Below are 16661 nucleotides of genomic sequence, written 5' to 3' on the forward strand. Positions count from 1 at the left end.
CGGCGCTGATATCTCATCGCCGGACTCGTTTGGATGAATGGTCGTAGCCAAGTTGTCAAATTTGTATGGAGGAGTGTGAGTCCAGCTTTTGTGAGACTAAGGCTGAAAAATCTCGCTGATCTTAGTCTCGGCGAATCACAACACATAGCCGAAACTGACATTATCCGTCTTAACTGTGATTTGTGAATGCCTCATTGCTATTATATAGGAGTCTTAGATACCACAATGGACCGGCGTTCTGAGCTGTACAAATAAGATCTCTGTTACAATCAAGCTATTAACCTGAGCTAACTTGTCTGTCTGTTTCATTTCTCATCTGAGACTTCTTTAAACCCAGCACAGGGTATAATAAAATGGGCACAAAGTATGTGGCATCCAGAAAGCAACGTCGAAGACCCTATGAAATATATATGTTATATAAATGCTCAGCAATCCTCAATTTTGGAGCTATTCGTCTGAAATTTTGCACACATTTTTTTCTTTCCAAAAAACTGCTCAGTTGTTAGAATTACTGAGATCGGTCCACTATAGCATATAGCTGCCGTACAAACTGAAGGATCCACATCTTGTTTTTGTATGGAAAAGTTTTTTATTTTACAAGATATCTTCACGAAATTTGGCACAGACTATTGTTGAAGGTAAAGCTATAATTTTCCAAGAGTTTGTTAATATCGGATCACTATAGCATATAGCTGCCATACAAACTGAAAGATCATAATCATATGCTAGTAAGAATAACTTCTTTACTTTAGAAGATACCACCACGAAATTTGACACAGACTATTTTTGAAAGTTAGGCTATAATTTTTCAAAATTTTGTTAAGATCGGGTTATTATATCGTATAGCTGCCATACAAACTGAACGATCAATACCATGTTCTTGTATGGAAAACTTTTTTATTTGACGAGATATCTTCACGAAATTTGGCACAGACTATTGCTGAAGGTAAGGCTATAATTTTCCAAGAGTTTGTTAATATCGGATCACTATAGCATATAGCTGCCATACAAACTGAACGATCAATAACAAGTCCTTGTATGGAAAACTTTTTTATTTTACACGATATCTTCAAGAAATTTGGCCCAGATTATTGTCTACAACGATCTCTAAAAATATTGTTCACATCGCACAACTATATCATATAGCTGCCATACACTAACAACCTAAAATAATAATAGCTTATGCTCGCAACCATAAATAAATTCAATTCAATTTAGAGAAATGTATATGTTTAAAGCGCATAACCAATTATAAAAGAGCATTCACAAGGAAATATGTGGCATGATATTCTAGGTATGCCAAATGCCACGAAAAATCTAAAAAATCTGTGTATTTGGGGTTGTGTGTGTATGTGTATTAGAACTGCAGACGATAATAGCTGCTGTAATTACGCTAAAAATTGCGTTCAAAACAATTTGTTTCAATCAAATAAGTGCCACTGGCATATATTGCCGTGCCAAACAAACATATATACATATGTATGTATATGCATTATTATACTCGTATGTATGTATATGGTATACCGTATAGCAGCTCGACTGATAAAAAGCTAGGCAGTTAGATAGGCGGTAGTATGCAAATCATATTTGCGAAAAATGTTTATATGTGTGGGTGTGTATAATTTTATGAACTGTGTGGCGCGTCGCACTGACTTACGGCTGGCACCCACTCACATTTGTAAATGTGTATGTAAGTGCTGCTGCAATACGCTTTTGCATAAGTGTTTTAAAAAATTTAATCCATTTAGAGCAAATAAAAATAATAGCAGCAATTTTAATTTCATATGCCAGCAGCTCCTTGGACTGACACAAATACATACATAAATGCTCATAAATTCTCATATACTGACATACATAGGTAAATATGTAGCTGTGTGCGTGTAGTTGTGCAAATTCAGTTCTTCGGAATCCGGTCAAGGCAGAATGAGGTCAACTCTATTAATAAACGCAAGACACACATACATCCCTACTTAGCTAGCTAACATCTCGACCGGCGCTTAGTTATGCAATCCAAGTCCAGGCACTTCTTTCGCCGCTAAACTCAGCCAAGCAAGGCATTTCTTGTTTTATGCTTGGCACGGCAATCGCGTGTGGAATCTCATTTATTTCTAGTTCGACTCGTGTTTTCTGGCGCACATACACACACACACGGACACATAAATACATATGTATAGTATATACTGTCTCCAGCAGTCTAGAGCAGCCGCTTGTCTACAATGGTCCACATCATCGCCTTCACCAGCGACGCTATCATCAACCACTTATCGCTGCTGGTGGCAGCCGCCTTCCAACATATTGTTGTTATTGTTATTATTATAGTTTTAGTTGTTATTTTTATTGCTTTTGCTATTCTACAGGCGTTGCTATGCCGCCCACAGTGTCGCCAAGCGTTGTGGCGCTATTCAAGCTTCCAGGTCACTGCATCGCAGCATCTCCGGCGGTAGTTGGACGGCAACGGGGCACAAACTTTCCGATGACATAGTCCGTATTAGCAGCGCATAACCATTATTACAATATGTAGTACATAATATCCATACATACATATATGCATGTTCGTTGTATGCCAATCTCACTATGTCATCCTTCGTCTAACACACACACACATATGTATATATGTAGATACACAAGCATATTTGGTTACGTCTAAAGTTTCTAGTGACACTAAAAAATTACCATAAAACACATAAATCTTTTGGAGCAAAGTGCACGGCGTTGCCACTAAGCAAATATTTGATTTGCTAAGTGCAGTGCTTCATCAAAGCAGGCTATTCTGGCATGTGTCCATATGTATGGGCATATATTATATTAGATGCTGTAAAAGTTGTTAAAGTTTCGGTGTAGAGGAACGTAGTATCAGCTAGAAGTGTAATGAAAATATTAATTTAGGGTTTCCTGGCCATCTTTTCAGTTATTCCTGCCAGCTTCTGGATAGTTCTTTGACAATGGATATCCAATGAGTCGAAGAAGAATGATCTGGACATTATTACTCATCGCAATAGTGGTTAGAAAAATTGTAGAAAATTAGATTATCGTGAATCCACACATCCCCTTTACTTTCATAGAGAAGCTGAGCTAAAAGTTTGTTACAAGAAGGGATAAGCTATTTCAAGATATCAGATCATCTTTATTGTTCAGTATTCCTGGAAGTTATACAGCCATTTTGAGTGTATTCTGATTCATTATGTGCCAACTGAATATTGTTTCATTGGCTGGAATGGAATGCTTTTATATTTAAGGGAGAAGGTAGAATAGAATTAGAAAATTCAGATAACGAGTTTGCAGTATTTAAGAACCTTGGTTAGGATCATGTCTGAACAACATACATAGGCAAAGCAGAAAGTCATACATGCATTTGCGGAGACGAACCACTAGACGACGCAAATCATACTATACTAAGCGCCGCCGATGGAAAGATATACAGAAGGCATTAGAGAGCAAATTTGCACAAATCAATAGTATGTATAAGGCGAAGAAAAAACCGATATATAATTTTGGTTATAAAACGGTTAAATATTGGTTATCATACACTCATAGTTTGGTTATAAAACGGTTATATATTGGTTATCATACACTAACGTTTTTGGTTATATATTGGTTATTTTATTGATTTTTCGATTTTTTTTTTTTTGATGATATGCTATTTTGCATTTCATGTATATACGATGTATGGAAGCTCAAATTATTTATCGAATATTTAACTAATAATAGCTCTAACAAATCAAATAAGCACCCACGTGACAATATGGACTTGGTACATACTATATAACTGTATATATTTAAAGCTTGCGTGCAAATAATCACAATATTTCTTAATAATGTCATTGCATGTGCACTACAACAAAAAAAAAACAATAACAACAGCTTTTCAAATAATGACAGTTAGATAATGAACTCAAACTATTCTATTTATGTCTTTGACAGGCACAAGCTACTGATTCGGTTTAGCATGCAAGTGGATGAATAAGCGTACATACATATACACTTTGCGTATGTATGTACATATGTACATATATGCTGATACGTACATATATATACCTACAATAAATTATAGCAATAAGCAAAAGTGTTGGACTCAAGAGATATAGCCGCTGCCAGCAATATAAGCTATAAAACGGACTAGTTCCCAACTAGTACCCGGAGCCGTTTTTACGAAAAAGTGTAATAAAAATATCTAAAATTGCATTTCTCAGCTTCCTAAAAGGAAAACACATTTATATTCACTGGTCCATTTATAACTAGTTTCCTTTAAACTAGTCCAAATTTAGTTAATTAGTAACTAGTTCAGTCTATTGTGTGTAATAACTTATTCAAAAGACAAAATACATTTTTTAACAATTGAAAAGCGAAATATATTAACAGTTTTTTTAATATTTCCAACCGGTCCAGGTTTAGTTACTAGCAAAAAAGAAAAAAATCCTTCAAAAATCAGTAGATATTCATTGCTAGAAAAATATACACATTTATTTTTGCAAAGCAGAAATGTATTTTATTTTTTCTGATCTCTATTCAGGTTGTTTGAAACTAGTTACAAAATGAACTAGTACCAATTCACTATAGAAATAAGTTTCTCTGCATCATTTCCGGCTAGTTTCCTTTAAACTAGTACGTATTTGGCTAAATAATATGTAATTGGTTAAATAATAAATAGTTCCATTCAAACTAGTCCGAATGTGACTAAATATAAACTAGTTCAGTCTCTTGAGTTTTATAATTTATAGAAAAGTTAAAATACAATTTCTTAACTATTAAAAGGAAAATATATATTTACAGCTTTCATTATATCCTAACTGTTTCGTGACTAGTTACTGACAGAATAGAACCAATTCGTTCAAAAAATAACTAGTTACAATTTTTTGATATTTAAGCTCTAGAAAACATTGCATATTTTCGTAAAATCATGCTTCATTCCCATGCAAAATTATGGATATTTTTCTGGTCTCTACTCAACTAGTTACAAACCAGTTACAATGAAACTAGTCTGAAATATCAATGCCAATCAGTAACAAGTCTCTTGTCATGCACATACCCGTTGAACACATACATATACATCCATACTTATATATCCAAGCACTAATCATAGCCTCCGACTGCCGCTGACAGCATGTACAAAAGCTGTGATATGCCACAACTTACATACTTCCCCACATGCACCTAAAATTCTAGTAAGTCGTGTGTTTGTGGCCATAAAATGCAGTCGTGCATAATATAAATTCTATTGTTGTGCAGCGTTGACAAGTAATATGGTTATATCTTGTGTGCGACATCAACATACCAATACACGGACAATGCAGTCAGCGCACAGCAACAACAACACAAATAACAGTAAAGGTTTAGTAAACTTAACGCTCGAGCTCGACGGTTCAGCGTTCATATGCAAGCATGTCAATGTTATCAAATGATGCCATCAACAACAACAACAACAACAACTCCATTACTTGTAAGTATCATTTTTTAATTAAATTAAACTCCGTTTTTAACACTAAGTGGATTCTTTTCACACTTTTAACGGCATAATTTTTTATTTACATTGTTTTTGTACACACTGCTCAATGGCTTCAAAGTTTTTGAGTATTACATATCTCGCTGCTTTATCACTAAGCCCATCCAAAAAATAATCTATGCGAAACCGTGGTAAAAGATGCTCCAAAAATAAATATCAAGTCAGAATGTAACTTGAAGAGGTTCATAAAAGAGGAAATTCGTAAGGAAAATAGAACCGCGAGCAAATGAGTCTATATTAATGATTGGACCACGTCCAGGTTAGGTAAAGTCAAAGGGTTAATCTAAAATCGATGGTTCGCACTTCGACAGAGAATATTCATCGTTTGTGTTAACTTTAATCTTCTAAGAGGGGATCACCAGATTCTTATACGTTAGATGGACGAAGCTTTTTGAGCTAAAAGTGGTTCAACAGATCCCCTTACTACAGAACGACGAAGATTTTGAACTTATTTTAAACTTATTAAGGCAATTAGTATCAATCCCACTTCGCTAGGTTCGACAAAGGTATGTCTACCGAGATATTTCAATTTCAGTCTGGCAAAAACCGGTCAATAGAGGAGGAAGTGACAAGATGACGTCAGCTCGTCTTCCTCCAAACAGCTTTGGCTAAGAATGTTCGACAGAAAAATTTTCGGGTAATCGCGTGTGAACCTATTGGACAATATCCAATCAGATCATTGTGGCGATATCGACTTTTGTTAGGGACAGTCTAACAGTTCACTCTGCGTCAGAAAGATATCACAGTCGATCAACTTCTGGTCGTTAACCAGCGCTTGCTGAGCTCACTGGAGGTCCAACACCAGAACACAAGAAGACATCGGAAGAACGACTCACTTACAATCGAATGAAATTGGAGGAAGAGTATCCATATTAGCAAGCTCATCGCCTTGCAGTTTCCGGCAATTTCGCTGTGACCGGACACCCATGCAATTATAATATGGCAGAAGCTTGAAGCTATTGCTAGTGCGGTCATGCACTCCTTTACTACTTTTGAGCACATTGTCAGCGAGCTCAAAGCCAGTATAATCGCTCGGCTGTCGGAGTGAACACCTTTCTGAAGAAGGAAAACTTTTTGGTACATATTTTCTGGTGTTACTACAGTAACAAGGTTAGGTTATGGAGTACATCCTAGCGAAAAAAGTATTGAAGTATTCCACTTGGGTAGCTGAGAAATTTCTTTATGATATCAAGTAGATTATAGTATGAAAAAAAAGAAGCGCGTGTGGGGAAAAAAACTTTGAAATTATCACAGATTTGTTGAGGCGACTAATAATATACGATAGATTCCAGCCCATACGCCGGATTGCCGAAAACATAATTACCGTGTTCCTAAATTTCAACCTCATTGTAACGAGCTCCAACGAAAGCTTGGCAGAAGTCTAAAGCCATATTTGATCATTACACCGCTGAATATTAATAAGAACCCTCACATTTTCATGGAGAGTTACCACATCAGGTCTCGTTTACTCACATATAATCTCAATAACTTTTTTTCCAACATTTTTAAACTTCACATGACAACCTCCAAAAACTAATGCATTAAAAAAAACCCGAAACAATTAGACTTTCCGCACACATAATTTTTAAATTCCTCACGTTTTTACGCCATGCGTTAACCTCAATTTTTCAATTTCATCGCTGCACCACTTAAGCGCTTAATCGTCGTAATCGCTGTCAGCCAAACTTAACGCGAACTGTCAACGTGCGTTGGTTGACAGCTCGGGCATTCTGTGCGGTAATTTCGTAATTTTCTAATTACCGTCAAGCGTCTAATTGACATGCAACAAAGCGCGAGCACCGTAATGTCAAGCGAACAGCGTATACGGCCAACACAAAAGCTGTCAAGCACTGTCTGCTGCCAGGTTCCATTGTCGCCCACAACTCATTTGATATTTGCGGCAGGCTTGCGGCATCTCACAAGTACTTCCTCCCAGGTGAGCAAAGCCGCTCGCTTAAGCCACAATTATGTGTGGCGCTGAGTAACGGACAAGCCACCTGTGCATTATGTTCCGCTACTACTTCCGTTAAGTCAAGTGGCCGTGAGTAGCTGCTTTTGATTTCCACTTTGACTTCAATCACGGCAACCGCCGCCCGCGCTGCTCGCCGCTCTCTGTCGTACCTTCTTCCTTCTCATTTGACTCCTTTTGTGTGCGCTTTCTAATTGCTCCTCGCTTAGCGGGCGTTGTTGTGGATTACGTCATGTCCGCGCAGCGTTGGTGCATGCAACTGCTGGAAATCTCATATTGCACATTGGCGTGCTCGGGATTTCGTGCTAATTTAGAGGCATTTGCATGCGCATTCCTAAGCTGATGGTTTCTTTCGCTTTCACGCACTCTTTCATGCACTCCTTCTCCTCTGTCCTTGCTTGCTCTTAATTTTTTCACAGTCTTAATAGCATTCAGCGGTGTAAGCACTTCAACAGGTTTCATGCTTTAATTTAAAGCAAGTCAAGTAGCCACTGACATGCTGGTCCAAATGCAATATTCCGTCAAATTTAATCAATTAAAATATATTTGCTCGTATGTAGATGAGCATTTCATTAATTTGCTTGACATTACTAACCCAGTTGACAGAGGTCGGGCTAGCGGAATTTACGACTCTCAATTGCCTCACTCAGTAAGATGTGGCTAAACTGACTCGAGCTGAACTCTGCTCTAAAGGTGCATGCCTTGTTTTCAAATTAAAAAATTATTATTATTTTAATAACCAGTGAAGACGGTAGAACTTATAACCTGAAGGGGTTAGGGGTAGTCAGAGGCGCGAAAAAATGAGAATTTTCAGTATTTTTTGTTGCTATTAAATCGTGTTATTTTACAAAAGTAGTAACGTGTTGACTTGAAGTCACGAAAATTTCAAAAAAAAAATTTAATTTCCAAAGTTATAGTTGTTTGTGTTGATTCAGTTCCAAAAAAAGGTACCTGCGGTGACAACCATAAGTCCTTGGAGATTCATCTAAATTCAATTGGACAAAAAAAAATTGTTTTATAAATAGATAATCCTGGGTCTGATCAAAGGAAGTATGAGTACGAATAGCTTGACTAGCTGGCCGACAAGGGTAATACTCGAAAATTCTACGAAAAGATGCGGCAACTAACAGAAAGCTTCCAGATCGGAGCATACTCATGCAGAACTCCCAGAAATGATGTAGTGACGGATACCCAGAACACACTAAAATCACGAAGCCAACACTTCTTCAGCCTTCTAATTGGCAGTGAAAACACAACGCCAGGAGAAGACGAAGCCGATTCACCAATCGTTGACGATGGAGCAGATGTTCCATTGCCCAACCATGAAGAAGTTCGAATAGCAGTTATCCGCCTGAAGAACCATAATAATTGATAAGGAGCATCTATCAGCTTCTTTGCAAAATATGGTCGGACGAAGGCATGCCCGACCGTTGGAATTCAAGTGTGCTCTGTCCAATTCACGAAAAAAGTAGACTCCACACGCTAACGAGAGATAAGCCTCCTAAACATCGCATATAAGTTTCTATCTATTGTGTGAAAGATTAAAGCCCATCTTCAACAAACTGACTGGACCTTATCAGTGTGACCTTAGGCCTTGCAAATCAATAACTGACCAGATATTCACCATGCGGCAAATTTTGGAAAAGAGAAAAGACCCATCTCTTCATCGATTTTGAAGCTCCTTTTGACAGTACGAAAGGAAGCTCCTTTTATGCCGCGATGTCTGAATTTGATATCCCCGTAAAACTAATACGGCTCTGTAAACTGAACTTGCTCAACAACAATACCAAAGCTCCGTCAGGATCGAGAAGGACCTCTTCAAGCCGTTCGATACCAAAGGACGATGACAACATCTGATGAGTCCATGTTAACGAGTTTTCGAGAGAAAAGTTCTGCGTAAGATTCACGGTCATTTACGCATTGGCCAACGGCGAATACTGCAGTCGATGGCAACATGATGTGGACATAACCAGAATATAATTTTTAAATAAATTTCTTATTGGATTATTTACATTTTTTAGACTTTTTTAAACATTTTCTACGGGGCTAACTTTGATCCAGTGATTCAAAAGGCATATTTTCAAGATTTTGTTTTATATGCAGAGGGAAAGCTCTCTAATGAGGAACTCTTCTAAGATTTTTTAACAAAAAAAAATTGCAATAGTTGCTGTCAAAACAGACAGATATCAAATACATGTGTGCATATAGAGATATAAAAATTGTACTGTCATAAAAACTGTCTTGCTTGCGACCCGAGAGAAAACTCATCGCACAGCTGGCCTTTGACGAACCAACAAAAAATAATTGAAGTAAACAAATTCAATTCAATTGTATGCAAATTGTCAAAACATAGCGAGTCCAAACAAAAACTGCATGTCAATAAAAGGAAACAACAACAAACAAACACATGTATGCTTGTAATAAATCACGCACAAAATAAAAATAAAGCCTATGAGGCACTCTGTATTGTAGAAAAACTTATATTGCCCAATAAAAACTAGCAATGACTGACAAGCAATTTATTTCTGCCCATTTCCACTGACTATTAATGTGCTCACATGCAAATTGTACTGGCGTTGGAGCATTACATCATTTGCTATGCGAAAAAATGTAAATAAAATAAATAAATAAATTAAGCCGTGTAACAAACAAATAAATGAACGAAATAACCGAAAAACAAATCATTTCAATTTAAATAAATAAATCTCACTTACATGACATACCCATATATGTATGTATATATGTATATCCATATCCATTATGTAAACACATTTATTGCACATAAGTGCTCAATTCGTTAACTATTTTTACTGTCACGAAAATTCGAAAAGTTGTCGCCCATACAACTGACCTTAAACTATGATTTATCTTGTGGTTCAAGGTGTGCCTTATGAGCCTGAGCATATGCGCGAGCCTTCATGAATAGTTATATAAATAAATAGAGTGTGCTTAGAAAGCAAGCTGTGCTCTATAGCCACAAGCATCCACAACTCATGTGGCTTAGCTTGTGTAAGCTGCCAGGCAACCCACTTAACCTTCGGCCGACAACGGAGCAAGTGAACATAATGCCTGGAATAGGCTTGCTACTCAGTGGGTAGATTATAGAACAATGCTTGGGTATGAGGTTCAAAATGTGTGCCAAACGCACAGCAAAATATCTGGCTCTAGCCATACTTATATATGTAATATAGGTAAATATGTATGTGCATATGACCCGAAAGCAGTTTGAAGCACAGTGTTGTTCTGTAAAGAACTAAACTGAGAGATATTGGTAGAAAAAGTGTTCCCACTCGTTTAGGCTTACCAGTTTGAATCTATTGGACTTATCAGGTTTCAAAATTTGCTCAAAATACGCTTCTCTACAATGTTCTATTGTAAAATATTACAGATTTCATACGATAGTCGGATCTTCGTAAGCGGAACGGAACCGGATATTTATACGTCCAAGGATTGTCAACTCGACAGATTTCTGCCGCTATAACAACAGCAACAGCGTCTCATCATTCTCCGCGCATGCTCGTATTCAGCCGAATCCATTTTCTGATGGTGGCTTCAAACAACCCTTCAAGGAGCTGAATGGCACGGGACAGCTTACGACAATTGTGTCACCTGCTGCCTTCGATCGACTGCATTCTCATTTACTTACATACATATGTATATTCCTACACGATCGGGTACCCAGATGATATTAAGCGAGTTACCTACTGAGAGTGCAGTTATTACCTGCTTACATAACCTAATCCACAGAGATTTAATTGCAACTTAACTATCCACTAGAAGGTATATGGACTTGCTGGTTAAAGCAGGGGCCCATTTGACATCCTAAAAGATTTGGATTACTAAATAACGTTAAATCTTTTTCATTATAAATAGAAACAGCTGGCAACTCCTTCGTCCACATTTTATTTTAATAAAAGCTGAACGTATTAAATAGCGTATTATTGCATTACTTCTAATAGCTTTCTTTTTTCAAATTTTCAACGGCATATTATAATTTCTAGAAACGTGGCAACCCTATTCTGTTTACTTTTTTATTAAAACATTTTATATGAATTTTCTAAAATGTCATTTTAATATATTGACTACATACATTCATACAATAAATTCAAATTTTTTTAAGCGTAAATGGAAACAGCTGGCAACTCCTTCATCCACATTTTCTTAAAAAAATAATAACTCAACCTAATAAATGGCATATTATTGTATTACTGTCAAATATTTAGCTTTCTTAAAATTTAAACCGGCACATTATAATTTCTAGAAGTGTGGCAACTCTATTCTATATACATACATTTTTTGTTAAAATATTTTATATCAATTCCTAAAAATGTTCTTTCTTTAGTATTTTGACTACATGCGTATCATAAATTAACATTTTTTAAATCATAAATGGAGACAGCTGGCAACTCCTTCGTCGATTTTTTTAAGAAAGAAAAGGGGAATGTAATAAATGGCATATTATTGTATTACTGTCAAATATTTTCTTTTCTTAAATTTTTCACCTGCATATTAACATTTCTAGTAATGTGGCAACCCTGTTATATCTATAATTTTTATTAAAATGTTATATATCACTCTTTATTGTCTAATATTTTGCTTTCTTAAAAACTTTCATAATTTATTTTTTTTTTCTACAATTTCTAGAAATGTGGCAACTCTATATATGTATATTTTTTATTAAAATGTTTTATATAAATTTTCAAAAACTAAATTTTTAATATATTGACTACATATGTACATATATGCCATATTTTTACATTTTTTCAATTTCAAATAAAAACAGCTGGCAACCCTACCGCCAATAAATTTTTACAGAAAATAAAAATAAATAAGTAAGTCGTGTTCTGCGTGATCTTGAAAATATTGCTTAACTTTTTTTCACTTCCAACACACTGTTTCCTCAACAAATTACAACAACAGCAGTAATCATTGGCAACAACAATTGGCACCGAACACCCAACGACTGCAACAGAGATATACTGATATATATTATGTACATACAGATGTAAGTATATATATTTATATGTGTTATATTTACTATATATAGACTGCAAATTCGTGCACTCATTCTACAACAACAAACAACAACCAGCCTCGTGATAACGAATATGAATATGAATATCTCCGGTGCACCACTAGACACACGGGTGGGTGCGAGTGCTGATGAACCTGACCAAGTAAGCAATTGGAACGAATGGTTAAACCGTGTAACCCCTATAGAGACATATCTACCGTTGCTGCAGCTGAAATACATATATATGTTTGGCAGGGCATAAGGTATGGCTTGAGGGCAGTGAAGTGTCAGACGGCAGCTTCCTCTGCTGGCTACTCATTGCAAATTTGCATATTTTCATACATTATAAAAACAATCTACTCATACATATATATTTATATATGAGTATATGTATATATATACATATATTTACATATGTATCAGCGACTGCGACACTTTTTGCGCTTTTGGGGTGCCACCTTCCCATTGGACTTACAGCGCGTCACTCCGACAATTGCTGCACAGATATTCACACCAACTGCCCACACGCACACACTAACCAACTACAAATGCATGTGTGTATGCATGCTCAAGTGTATTTGCTGTCATTCAATTGAGCATTGGACATTCGTGCAATTTTCGTACCGATATGCTTGTTCTCACATATTTTTTTCATTTCTTTATTTTTCCTTTTTCCTTTTTGCGTATATTTATTTCGCTCATTTTTCAATTGGTCAGCAAACACTTAAGTTCCAGCGCTGTCATTTAGGCAGTTGTCTGCTCATGGCTCAATTTAAATATTATTGTTTTCATAGAGGGTGTGTAGATATACACATATGTAGGTGTGCATATAAGTAGCTTGTGGACTTGTCTTCGACTCAATGAAATTTTAATTTACAATTGTGGAGAAAGGAAGTACTAATGACTTTTTGGGGGTTAAGTAGGAGAAGTGCCTTTTAGTATACAATACATACATATGTACGTTTATACACAGAAATAAGTAGTTACATGGATTATAGACATAATTTGCTCGAAACTACTGAAATTTCATTGATATTTTCTTTGGAAGGTTTTTTCTTTGAACCCAATTTGCCCATAAATTTCATAAGGAAAGTATAAAAGATAGACAGCGGTTTAGGCTATTTTTTTTAGCAGTCTGGATCAAATTTGATCAGGCAGAGGTTTTGGATATTGGTAAATCTTAAAAACTTACGTTTTTATTTCTAATAGCATATGTAAATATAGTTTTTTAGCAGTCTGGATCAAATTTGATCATATAAATATATAGGTTCAACTTACCGAAAAAATTTAGATTTAGACCGCTAAGTAGATTTTTGATTTCCTGAAAATAATAAAAAATATTTTTTTTATAATTTTAATAATTTTTTTTTCAATGTTATTAATTTTTTTTTTTAATTTTATTAATTTTTTTTTTAATTTTGATTTCCTAAAAAAATATATGAAAATATATGAAATATTTTTTTTGCTTATTTTCGATACAAATTTTATACAGCACTGTGGCTTGTGCTAATTTTTCGAGAAATTGAAAAATATTAAGAACCATTTTCTTCGAAAAACCTTGTGGGCAGTAAAAATTTCCAGAAGAAAATAATAAAACAAGCTAGTAAATCTTACTGACACCTGATATCCCCACCAAAGTTAGTCTCACAAAACCACATACCAACAATTATTTTAAGAAACCTTGAAAATACAACCCTGGAAAAAGATCTGGACCAGAAAGCTTTCACAACCCCACAAGTGCCGATTAGGGACTAACGCTTCCTGAGCTCGTGCGAAGCCTATAGATACACCGTCCGAGTGTATGAAGACATAGAAACCCCTGTTTATCAAAATGGTGATATTTGTGTATGGATGGCTTTTCTTGCAAGCTCATCGGTTTGCAATTTACAACGTTTCCGCTGTGGCAAGATACCCAGACAAGTTGGATATGAAAGCAGTTTGAAGCTACTACCAGGAAAGCATGTACTCCTTGAGTAGCTTTGAGCATTGGCAAAAACTCATGCGCTACCAACTTATACGCCAGATTTGTTGTTGTTCTGAGCGTTTTTTCTGTCACCTAAACTGAAATAATTAAATGCTACCAAACTCTTAACCATCCAAGCTGCTGCCTAAGGGACCAAAACCATATTTATTGCAATCGCCAGACAAAACAAACCTCATCATAATATTATGGTATACTACATATAAACACAATTCCCAGCTAATATTAAATTATTTAGAGTAAAATCCCGAGCGCAAAACAAACGAAACTCATTCACGCGACCATTTCAACATTCCAATCCCAGAATAGAACACCAATCTTAATGAGTATCATTAAACCAAACTGGCACACAATATTATTAGCATTTTATTAGAGTTATTAATTTGCAACAACAACAGCAAAAATGCATGCAAATGCAGCGAGATATAAATAAACAAATCAATATGAGCACAAAGCCAGGCTTTCACAGATGCAAAGAAGCAAATGGACGATCGATGAAGCGTCGAATGCAGAAAATTGAAATGTCAATAAATGAAGCGATTGAAACGACAAGCCCAGCATGAAGTATCTTTGTGACTATGGGTCGTAGAATGGTCCAAAAGTGATATTACTAGAGCTATGGAAATCAGATTTGAAGTAATATTGAGCTGTGGAGAGACACCACCGGATTTATGGCACACATAACTTATGGTAGATGTTTCGGACGAGTGCTACAAATTAATGATGACTGGTTGCAAATTGGAACTTGGTATAAAGGAACTTTAGGACAACGTTTCGACGAACAAAGACCAAACTCTTTAAGTCACTCCTTATTTCCGTCCTGTTATATGGTACAGAGGCATGAACGATGACAACATCTGATAAGTCTACATTTCGAGTTTTAGAGAGAAAGAAATAGGAAACACTCCAGCTCTGAGAGTACTCGACGCAGTACCCGCGGAAAGAAGCAGAGGAAGACCCTCACTCCTAAGGAAATACCAAGTGGAGGAGAATCTGGCTACACTTGGTTCCAAACTGCTCCACGTAGAACTATTTTCAACCACTTTTGAACCGGTTCCGCAAGATATATTGTAGTTTTTTATAATCCACCGAAACTCCTCCCAACAATCCACAATAAAGTACTCGCATTAGAAAAATCTCATCGAAGCACCGAAAGTTTTCCACCGGGTTAATGACATGGTAACACAATCGGTGTTCATCACAGGCGCGTTGGCTAATGAGTTTTCTAAGGCGAAAAAAATGTAAAAAAATATTTTGAGGCAAACAAGCTGAAGTTGCCAACCGTTGCATATAATGGAACCACTGAAGAGTCCGCCGCGTTCGAGGCGCAGATGTGACAAAGTGAGCCACTCGTTAAAGCGTAAAAATAAACAACCATAAAAAGAGCAATAAAAATTAAGAGGCTGGCAAAAAGCAAAGCGCGGTATTTATGCTACAACAACAGTAACTACAATAAGACAACTACAAAGACTTGGAGCAAATGAGCTGGCAAAATAAAAGCGCAACCGTTGTAAGAGTTTGGAGACTTTGGACATAGCAAAAGCAAAACGGTAGTTGACTTCAAGCTTTGCTAGCGTACTGAAACTAGTTTTCATTGCAAGAGTGTAAGAAAAAAAAGAACAAAAACAATTATAAGAACATGGAAAAGCGACCAGAAGTGCTGAATCAGCGAGTTGTGTGTTGTTGTAAGCACTTTTTATGCTGAAGCTGTGCTCGAAAACGGCAAAAAATGAGGTTATAATTAAAGTTACAATAATGATAGTGCTTTCAAGTTGAAACAATCAAAAATATGGCCGAAGACATTACAGCGATCACAGCGCAGTTGGTAGTCTGGCATGATCTTTCACTTTTTAAGCGTAAAATGAAGCGTGCATAATCTGTAAGCTTAGCTTAAATGGCACAGAGAGTGTACAAAATAAGCGCTTAGAGCAACTGATATTAGTAGCGCTGTTTTCTGCCTGCAACTAACAGCTGTCTTCGTTTGGTCAAAATTTGGAGCGTGACGAATCGAACAAACAACTGGCTTAAGCAAATAGAGAAAGGATACCAGCTTTGTGGTGCTATCCAAATAGTTTCTTTTGTGGAATTCAAGCGGATAACAGGTCATCTCAAAAGTACCCAGTTTACCATAGTAAAATAAATTTTTTGGCAAAATTCGATTTTTTTATTCAATCTAGTTTCCTTCGAAGGTGGTACA

At 36.2% G+C, this 16661-nt stretch overlaps 1 protein-coding gene across 7 annotated transcripts in view; it reads right to left on the bottom strand.

Moving 5' to 3' along the window:
• LOC105228420 (protein unzipped) overlaps nt 1-16661 on the bottom strand; it is a 100294-nt gene that overhangs the window by 46852 nt on the left and 36781 nt on the right. For 6 of the 7 annotated variants that reach the window (XM_049453627.1, XM_049453631.1, XM_049453626.1 and 3 more), the window contains exon 3: nt 13762-13804. The exons of the other annotated variant lie outside the window; for it this stretch is intronic. The gene's annotated coding sequence lies outside the window, so the exon portion shown is untranslated. The remainder of the gene's footprint in view (nt 1-13761; nt 13805-16661) is intronic. 7 annotated transcript variants of the gene reach the window in all.

This window comes from Bactrocera dorsalis, chromosome 3 (genome assembly GCF_023373825.1).
Source record: "Bactrocera dorsalis isolate Fly_Bdor chromosome 3, ASM2337382v1, whole genome shotgun sequence".
NCBI classification, from domain to species: domain Eukaryota; kingdom Metazoa; phylum Arthropoda; class Insecta; order Diptera; family Tephritidae; genus Bactrocera; species Bactrocera dorsalis.